We start from the raw sequence: 9,950 nt of genomic DNA on the forward strand, positions 1-9,950 counted from the left end.
AGTAGCCCAAATCCACGGGAAAACTGCAGACTTGGCAACACTGATGATAATCAAAACCAAACAGATGTTTTGTTAGTATTCAAGGCACGAGTTGTACAGGCTCCTCCCTCTTCTGGAAAGCGAGGTGGGGAGCAGCAGCTCATTTGCATTTAAAAATACATGCACAAAAACAGCACGTTTTTCCTTCCACTCAAAAATGGGCAATAACATGGTATAATAAATTATCTATGGGGTATTTTGAGCTGAAACTTCACCTGAGACATATATTACATCTTGTAAAAAGGGCATAATAGGTATATATTGGGGTAGGGTTGTGCGACATTCAGAATTGAATTGAGAATGCTATATACAATTTAACTCTACATGTAGTTTAACCCAAAGTCAAAAAGCATTAAGTAGGTTTACAAAATACAAACTATTTACAAGAGAAAAACCTCTCTTAACTGTTTTAATGCCTATTTTACTCATGTGTAACATCACTCACATCACAGTCCATAAAACAATGAGCTCATCTCATTTGTTTTGTTTTTTTGCTTGTTTTTTTGTTCGTCATACAGAAGTGAATCTACTTTAGAGTCTAACACTAGCATGTGAAGATACAGCATGTAACAACATCATTATACTTGCAAGTCACTAACAACGTTTCAGCAACTACAAAAATGTAAAAGAAATGGACCCATATATCTTGCATGCATGCACCACTTCGAAATGACTAAAATAAATTGTAGTGGTATAAAATATTAACCCTGATCTGTCTTTTGCAATTTAGCTGGGTATTTCCCTAAAACTAGTCAAGGTTAAAATGGCTGAAGGAAAAAGTTTGGATTGAGCTGTTTTCACACTTATGTGTCTTGCACATTCTCTCTTGTCCAATATGCCTAATTCACATCGATTTCAGTTCAGCCAAAAATGTGCAGAGGAACTGGTGAACTTGGACCATCTGTCTATCCATCCATCCATAAGCAATTCTTACGAAACTATATTTTCTCTCATGGGTCCAAATCAGTTTATTATTTTAGTTATCGTACCCGCATACATGTTATAAGCCATGTAAAAACAGCCTATATTGGTGCAACTTGGCCTGACTCACCATAAGCTCTGCTAAACGTTCTATTAGACCAATAGCCTGTTAATCGGGTCTTAAATCGACCATTGGCAATTTTCCCAATTAACACCCATTTAAAATGAAAAATGCAGCACAACCCAGTCCCTCAAATAAACCGCTTTATATACTAATTACCTGTCACACAGAAATCAGCAGAGGGTGTTAGCCAGCGAGGCTTCTAAACTCCTAGAAATGTTCTAGAGACTATCAGTATGCCAGTGGGAAATAGATAAAAGAGAAAGGCAATAATAAGCTTTCACTGTACTGATAAGTAACCATCCCTGACAGGGTGGTAATTAGAATGAATTATGGGGGGACAGCAGTTTCTCTCAGCCTGCTTACACTGACTTTGTGTGTGTTTGTTGGGAACCTGTTCACTGGGCTGTGAAATCAGAGCCATCTGACTGCATTCCCAGGCTGCAGAGTGCCTACTCCGTACCCATCGATTCCTTTCTGTCACTAATGTTCTGTATCCCGACGCGCTCTGCCATGGATTCTGCCCCGTAATCCTCACACTTGAGCATCGTGGCATTTGTATGTCACTTCGGTAATTATGAACGCATTTATCTGTGTCTTGAATGGCTGGTGGCATCTGTTTTGCTGTAATCTGGTACAACTGAGCATTGAAATTTTCCGCTCGGCGTAGTGAACTGGGTTTGGCTTTGCGGGATAATACTCCGGTTCACAAGTTTGGGCTTCCTATAAAGCTGTGCTTCTGTGGACATCCGCCGAGTCCAACAAAAGACTACAGAGCGAGCGTGCCTCTTGTTAAGCTAACTGAAATAATATGAATGGCATGCTTATTAAATGGCCGATCGCTAATGAAAGCGCCCCTGTCTCACCGAAAAAATGGAGGTCTTTATAATCTGCCGGAGCACAGTAGCAGATTTCATAGTCTAGAGTTATGAAGAACTCACATGGGAAACAGTCTCATTTACTTATAATGACCATAAACAGTAAACAAAGTAGAATTAGAGTACTCTTTACAGCCGTTCACAGCACAGGTATGGCGAAAAAAAATCTTCACTTCCAGCAGACACCTCTGCGTAGATCCAGATGCTGTTTTTTTTGTGGAAGACATCAAATCATCAGAGGTAATGAATGAACTTCCTCTGGAGATGGATAGTTAGGGACAAAGACCATAGCACAAGAGTGGCATTCTGTGAGTACAACATGAATAAATCAGAGACTTTAAAGTGAATTTAAGGAGGAGCTGAGAGGATATTTTACATAATCCATAAATTAACTTTAGGGGGCTGGTTTAGTCTAGGCTCTAGTTCATTGCTCTTGCTAAGCAGGAAATTAAAGTTTGAGGATCCTGACAGATATGAGTTTGACCTTTATCTCAGAAAAATATATTATCAGGATATATCCGAAACTGGATATGAACTCTACTGCGTACTCACTATGTACAGCCCCTTTCCTGGTAAGAAGTAGTAACTGGTCCTTCCCTATGTTAGATTTTCCAGCTCTATACTGCATTAATATTTCAAATTTTGAGTTTTCAGGGAGGGGATTTTTTGTTTTCTTCCCGTTTAGTGGTTTCAGAGTTGATTTTAGCTACACATTCAACAAAACTCACTTGTTACAAAGCAGAAACAGACAGCTGGCAGCTATGGTTTCTATCTCCAGAGGCTCCAGTATCTACAAAGGCACTACACCCATAACCAGATAGGCCTAGAATAGAATAATAAGAGAGATATTTAAGCAGTATCAGTGATCACACAGGAAAGAGGGCTTTAATATCAGTACACCTGCGTTTACCTGCAGCACTCGGCCTGCAGCCTTGAGCTTGCACCTGAATAACATCTGCACTATTATTAAAGGGATAGTTCACCCAAAAATGCAAATTGGATGTTTATCTGCTTACCCCCAGCGCATCCAAGATGTAGGTGACTTTGTTTCTTCAGTAGAACAAATGATGATTTTTAACTGCAACTGCTGCCGTCTGTCAGTCAAATAATGGGAGTGAATGGGAACTTCTACTACAAGAGTAAATAAAACTTGCTTAGACAAATCCAAATTAAACCCTGCGGCTCGTGAAGACACTTTGATGTCCTAAGACACGAAACGATTGGTTTGTGCGAGAAACTGAACAGTATTTATATAATTTTTACCTCTAATACACCACTATGTCAAACTGCGTTCAGCATTCGCTTAGGAAGGTCTGATCGCGCTCTGAAAACGACAGTGATGTCTCGAAATACTGTTCGGTTTCTCGCACAAACCTATCGTTTCGTTTCTTAGGACATCAATGTGTCGTCACGAGCCGCAGGGTTTAATTTGGATTTGTCTAAGCAAGTTTTATTTACTCTTATAGTAGAAGTTCCCATTCACTCCTATTATTTGACTGACAGACGGCAGAGGTTGGAGTTAAAAATCATCATTTGTGTTCTACTGAAGAAACAAAGTCACCTACATCTTGGATGCCCTGGGGGTAAGCAGATAAACATCAAATTTTCATTTTTGGGTGAACTATCCCTTTAAGTACAGCAGCCCAGTTGAGAGTATGATTTTGCTTTTACTGTACAACAGTCTAACACAACAGTTAAATTAACTTATTGAACAATAACTTATTTAAAAAAATTAGAAATCATTCTAATGTGCTGAGTTGGTGCTCAAGAAACATCAAGGCTGAAAAAAAAAGTTGTGCTGCTTAATATTTTTGTGGAAATCGTGGCAATTCTTCTACTATAAGAGTAAATAAAACTTGCATAGACAAATCCAAATTAAACCCTGCGGCTCGTGAAGACACTTTGATGTCCTAAGACACGAAATGATTGGTTTGTGCGAGAAACTGAACAGTATTTATATAATTTTTACCTCTAATACACCACTATGTCCAACTGCTTTCAGCATTCGCTTAGTAAGGTCTGATCACGCTCTGAAAACGACAGTGATGTCTCGAAATACTGTTCGGTTTCTCGCACAAACCTATCGTTTCGTGTCTTAGGACATCAATGTGTCGTCACGAGCCGCAGGGTTTAATTTGGATTTGTCTAAGCAAGTTTTATTTACTCTTATAGTAGAAGTTCCCATTCACTCCTATTATTTGACTGACAGACGGCAGAGGTTGGAGTTAAAAATCATCATTTGTGTTCTACTGAAGAAACAAAGTCACCTACATCTTGGATGCCCTGGGGGTAAGCAGATAAACATCAAATTTTCATTTTTGGGTGAACTATCCCTTTAAGTACAGCAGCCCAGTTGAGAGTATGATTTTGCTTTTACTGTACAACAGTCTAACACAACAGTTAAATAAACTTATTGAACAATAACTTATTTTAAAAAATTTGAAATCATTCTAATGTGCTGAGTTGGTGCTCAAGAAACATTAAGGCTGAAAAAAAAAGTTGTGCTGGTTAATATTTTTGTGGAAATCGTGGCAATTTTTCAGTATACGTTAATGAAAAGAAATCTCAAAAGAACAGCATTTCTTATAATAGCAATCATGTTTATCAAATCAAAAGTCTGCCACTTTTGATTAATTTTAATGCATCCTCACTGAATAAAATATTATTTTCTTTAAAAAAAAAAAATGTAATGACTTTTGAGAAGTAGTGTACATTTTAGACAAAAATTGTCTAGTAGTTTGTATATTTTTATATACTAACAGCAATTTCACCTCTCTGCTCAAAGCACTCTGTAATCGCCCAATATCCACTTCAGGTTTTCCATTTCCTCCATCTTCACTGGTAAGAGAAACTCTGCAAGGGGAAAAAACACAGATACTCCAACTTCCAAAAAAAAAAAACGCTCCTCACTTAAGGCAAAGTCACATTCTTGGCACTGTGTCCACTCTTCACTGATCACATACTTTGGTCTGGAAAGCTGCAAACACAGAAAAGCTAAGTGATAAAAACAGTGAGGCGTTCCAGTACTGTTATGCTACATATAAAAGAAATCATAAACTCACATAAACTCAAGTCATCTTCCTCCTCTAACAGCAAAAAGAGCCATGACAAAATGAATGCACATTGAAAAATTAATATCCATTTTAAAATAGTCTGTGGCTTTGTTGTTAGTGGCCCTTTAACATAACTACTGCAATGCTAAAGAAATGAGCAAATTTATTTTTGCACAGAGACTATTCTTGCATCAGGATTCTGGAGTTTTCTAAAAAAAAAGAGGAAGTTTGATGCTGAAGAAATGACACAAGCTGCAGACTCACGGAACAGTAGCTTGAAGCGGTGGGAGGCTTTCCCAGCAGCTGTTATCTGTCAGTGGGCTGTCAGGGCTTCCTGATGGGGGGGACTACTCCACACGACCACCCCACCCCCGACGCCAGATGTCTCAAGTTCCTGGTCCCAGTGGGCCCGTTCATCAGACTTGAGTGTAATCCCATCCTCAACGTGAAGCACATCCAGGAACACCAGGGAACCCCCTCCATAGTCTGGAAGTACAGAGCAGTGAAGTGTGGCTTCTTCAATACAGTCGCTTCAGAATGAATTATTACACGGTTTGCTTATGTTACTCAGAGGAATTCATTGCAGACGTCCTCGTTTAAGAGAAAGAATAGGTGAACCAAGACATGTTTGACAACATTTTAAAGGGGACATATAATTCCCCTTTTACAAGATGTAATATACGTCTCTTGTTTCCCCAGAATGTGTCTGTAAACATCAGCTCAAAATACCCCACAGATCATTTATTATAGCTTGACAAATTTGCCCCAATTTGGGTGTGAGCAAAATCACGCTCTTTTTGTGTGTGTCCCTTTAAATGCAAATGAGCTGCTGCTCCCGGCCCACTTTCTAAAATAGGGCAGAGCTTTAACAGTTCGTGCTTCGGTTGCTCAACAACAACAAAGCTGGACCCAGCCAAAATGATAATTGTCAATAACGGTGTTCAGCCGTACATTGTTCAAACCGGAGTCGGACACTGATGGAGAAACTCAGAAAGACGTTACAACTTTAGAATGCAACTGAGCATTTCTGAATGGTTAGTGGATAGATTTAAGTAGTTGCTGTGGAGTTGATTCAACTCATCGACTAGCATGTTAGTCTTTTGTGTTAAATTGACCCTCAAGTCCGGCGTAAAATGATGGCATGGCAACAACACTCTACTACAACAACTCTTCCTCTTCTCTAAAGCAGCCCAATATGGCCTCACCCCCTTTGTTGCATGTTCTTGGGGGCAGGGTTTATGTAAATTTTAGGGTTAGTCATGTCACAAACCTGGGAAGAAGCTCACTGTAGTCTCTACCAGCCATTTGCTGTAGTCCTTAAACAGCAAATTCTTTAAAAGAAAATGTCTCCCATTGAATTGAACTTTGAGTGTCATAACTTGTTATTTATGCTCTAACAGAAACATTACACACTAACTAGCAGATTAGCAAATGTTTATTAGCTTTGCTGTTGAGGATTGTAACCATGGCTAACATTTCTCATGATACCTGCATTCCTGCATCTATGGCACACAATGAAGATATTTAGAAGAATGTTTTTGTCCATACACTGAAGAACAAGATTGGACCCAGTGACTTTGATTGTACGAACCGAAACAGTTCAAACATTCTCCAAAATATCTTAATTTGTGTTCCACAGAAAAAAGAAACAAATAGAGCATTGATAGATAGTCCTGCCCCTCACACTCTTTGTTAATTTTTTTTTTTTATAGTGCCACAGAAGTTACAGTGATTACAACCTTCAAGGAAAATCGACCTACAAATGGTTCTTTGTTGCTGTTTATTCATATTAACTCTATAGCCTGAAAAAATGTGGCCCACTTTACCTTTAAGGACCCAAAGAAGAAGCCTCAGCACTTTCAGATAGACATCTGGATGGTTTTCCATTTCATTTCAATGTGCGGCTATGGGGAAACCCCATCCAAAACTAATAACAGGTTGCAATAAGACTGCAGGGGTTTTTGTAATGCGACTCAGCTGGATAGCAATCAGTGGAGTTTGCATGGCCTCCATATTGCTTCATATGTTGCATCTTCACTATATCGACTGATTAATGAGCCATTTTATCTGCCCACGACATCTGATGCAATTCCGAAAGCTGTTTAACATGTCATGATGAAACTAATGCACAGTTTAAACTGCCTTGTGATTGAAGAATTATGATGGGGAATATTTCTGGCTTAAACAAAAGCAAAAGAAGACTTTTGAGATTTGACCCCTAAATGTATGAGCTGTAAGCATGAGGAAGCAAGAATTTTGCCCTGATGAAACAAGAGCATGATTTATGTTAAGAGCTCAACGTTTAACGACAGACTTAATTAAACACTGCAGTGCATTTTTCCTTTTACTGACTGGGTCAGAACTTTTAATAAACTCTATCTGGTGCTGGTCTAGGCAGAGTCAGAGAAATTTACAGGGGAAAGTTGGTGGCAGGTAAATTGCCTATAATTTGAGACAATTACATAAATACCTTGTTTGCTGCAATGACTTCAAAACCGACGCGGCGCATGGTAGATGGAGCGCAGAGTTTCCATGGAACAACTCCAGGTCTGTGGTGCTCCTGCCTGCAGAGTGATGAATCTAAGCAGAGCTGAGGAGTTCTCGAGGGATCATGCATTAACATTAAAGCAGAGGTAAACATTCAGCAGTCAGGCCTTGGGCACCAGGCTATAAAATATCCTCGACTCAATCTAGCTCAATTAGCAGAATTAATAACTGATAATGTAAGTGATTAAGATGCCTATTTGTACATTTACCAGTCCACTGATGCATATAAAGTTTAAAGCTACACCAAACCTGCTGACGTTTGTTGTTGTTTTATGCAAAGAGGAGTGGCTGGTTGATCAAAATAGTTGGTGATTTGTTCCATAAAACTAATGGCATGCATTTGGGATGTTTTAAATTGAAAATGTAAAATTTGAACCCAGTCAGAGCTTTCAGTGTCTGGTGCGATCCAGTTAACATGATAGCTGCGCAGGATTTGGATGCTATGCTCGCTGCCAACATAAATTTTGCTTGGGCCAATTGTTTGTTTTTACCACTCCATTACAGTTATTGCTTAGTCTGATATAATGAGCAACACTGACCGCCAACAGCCGGTTGAGCGCAAGCTGCTGCGCTGGAGGAAAAAACTGACAATGTTGTGTTGACACAAACTATCATGATGAAATGCAAATTGAATCACCTTGATTATGCATCATGTTCAGGCACATATTTAGTCTCAATTATATGTATATAATTGTAATTATAACAAACATAATGCGATGTTGAATATACAATTACCAAGAAACAGTATTTGGTTGTTAGGAAATATTACATATTACATTACATAATATGGCTGGAATTCCATCAGCTGTACCCAGTGTGAGCTGTAAAATGACATTATTTTTCAAATTAGTGGAGTAGAAATGTGCAGTAATCAGACACAGGTCAGTTCAGACAGTTTGCTGAAACTGCAAGTAAGTAAACAAATAGAAGGCAAAACTTTGTTTACTAATCTACTGTTGGGCAACTACGTGCTTAGAAATGCCAAGTTGTTAAGTGATGCATACAGAAAATGTATATTAAAAAGAACTGTGCTAATGTTTATCTCTATTTAGAATGGCTTTAATGAGGAACTTAAATTCCATGATGACTCCTGAACTGACATGGAGACCTTGTGGAGCCATGTAGGAGTGGACCAAGATGCATGAGTGAACTTGAGAGGCAATAAAGACACAGGGCGAGATATAAGATTTCCTATGGCCAAGTGTCTGATTTTGTTTGCAGGATACCTCCCAGAAAGGGGTACAACCATACATATGTGAAAGCAGAAACTGCTCCCTTGTCCTTCTAGAGCTGATTTTGGTAACTGACAACACTGTGAACATTGCAATTCAAAAAAAAAAAAAAGAAAAAAAAAAAAGAATCCTGCGCATTAGAATGTTAAAGGTGCCCTAGATTCAAAATTTGAATTTACCTTGGCATAGTTGAATAACAAGAGTTCAGTACATGGAAAAGACATACATTGAGTTTCAAACTCCATTGCTTTCTCTTTCTTATGTAAATCTCATTTGTTCCGGAAAACATGCGGATCTCAACATAACACCGACTGTTACGTAACAGTCGGGGTGTACGCCCCAATATTTGCATATGCCAGCCCATGTTCACAACATTATGAAAGGCATTAGACAAGGGCAGCCAGTAACGTCTGGATCTGCACAGGTGAATCAACAGACTAGGTAAGCAAGCAAGAACAACAGCGAAAATGGCAGATGGAGCAATAATAATTGACATGATCCATGATATTTTTAGTGATATTTGTAAATTGTCTATCTAAATGTTTCGTTAGCATGTTGTTAATGTACTGTTAAATGAGGTTACATTTACCATTGTTTCTTACTGAATTCACAGAGACAAGAGCCGTCGCTATTTTCATTTTTAAACACTTGCAGTCTGTATAATTCATAAACACAACTTCATTCTTTATAAATCTCTCCAACAGTGTAGCATTAGCCGTTAGCCACGGAGCATATAGCCTCAAACTCATAGAGAATCAAATATAAACATCAAAATAAATACTTTACTCACATAATTCGAAGCATGCATACAGCATGCATGACGAACATCTTGTAAAGATCCATTTGAGGGTTATATTAGCTGTGTGAACTTTGTAAATGTGCTGTAATATAATCGAGAGGTCGTGTGGCAGGGAGCACGCGAATTAAAGGGGCGGCGTGCTGAAAAAATCAGTGCATAGTTAATGATGCCCCAAAATAGGCAGTGAAAAAAATTTATTTAAAAAAATCTATGGGGTATTTTGAGCTGAAACTTCACAGACACATTCAGGGGACATCTTAGACTTATATTACATCTTGTGAAAAAGCATTCTTGGGCACCTTTAAGAAAGAACTTTTTAATAGCATCTTTGATTTCAGCTTAAGTAGTAAAAATGGCTTT

The 9,950-nt window shown here is 38.6% G+C and overlaps 1 long non-coding RNA gene across 2 annotated transcripts; it reads right to left on the minus strand.

Annotated features, from left to right (window-relative positions):
* Positions 1-4,302: 4,302 nt before the first annotated feature.
* On the minus strand, positions 4,303-7,680 carry LOC125252352. 2 transcript variants are annotated; one of them, XR_007181210.1, is made up of 3 exons: positions 6,839-7,680; positions 5,277-5,498; positions 4,303-4,936 (listed from the first exon to the last, which is right to left on the minus strand). It is a non-coding gene; the product is annotated as an uncharacterized LOC125252352 (long non-coding RNA). The 2 variants fall into 2 exon arrangements; XR_007181209.1 differs by having other exon boundaries at positions 4,303-4,812; positions 6,839-7,670.
* Between the last annotated feature and the right edge of the window lie 2,270 nt (positions 7,681-9,950).

Source organism: Megalobrama amblycephala, linkage group LG18 (assembly GCF_018812025.1).
Source record: "Megalobrama amblycephala isolate DHTTF-2021 linkage group LG18, ASM1881202v1, whole genome shotgun sequence".
In the NCBI taxonomy this organism is placed as follows: Eukaryota; Metazoa; Chordata; class Actinopteri; order Cypriniformes; family Xenocyprididae; genus Megalobrama; species Megalobrama amblycephala.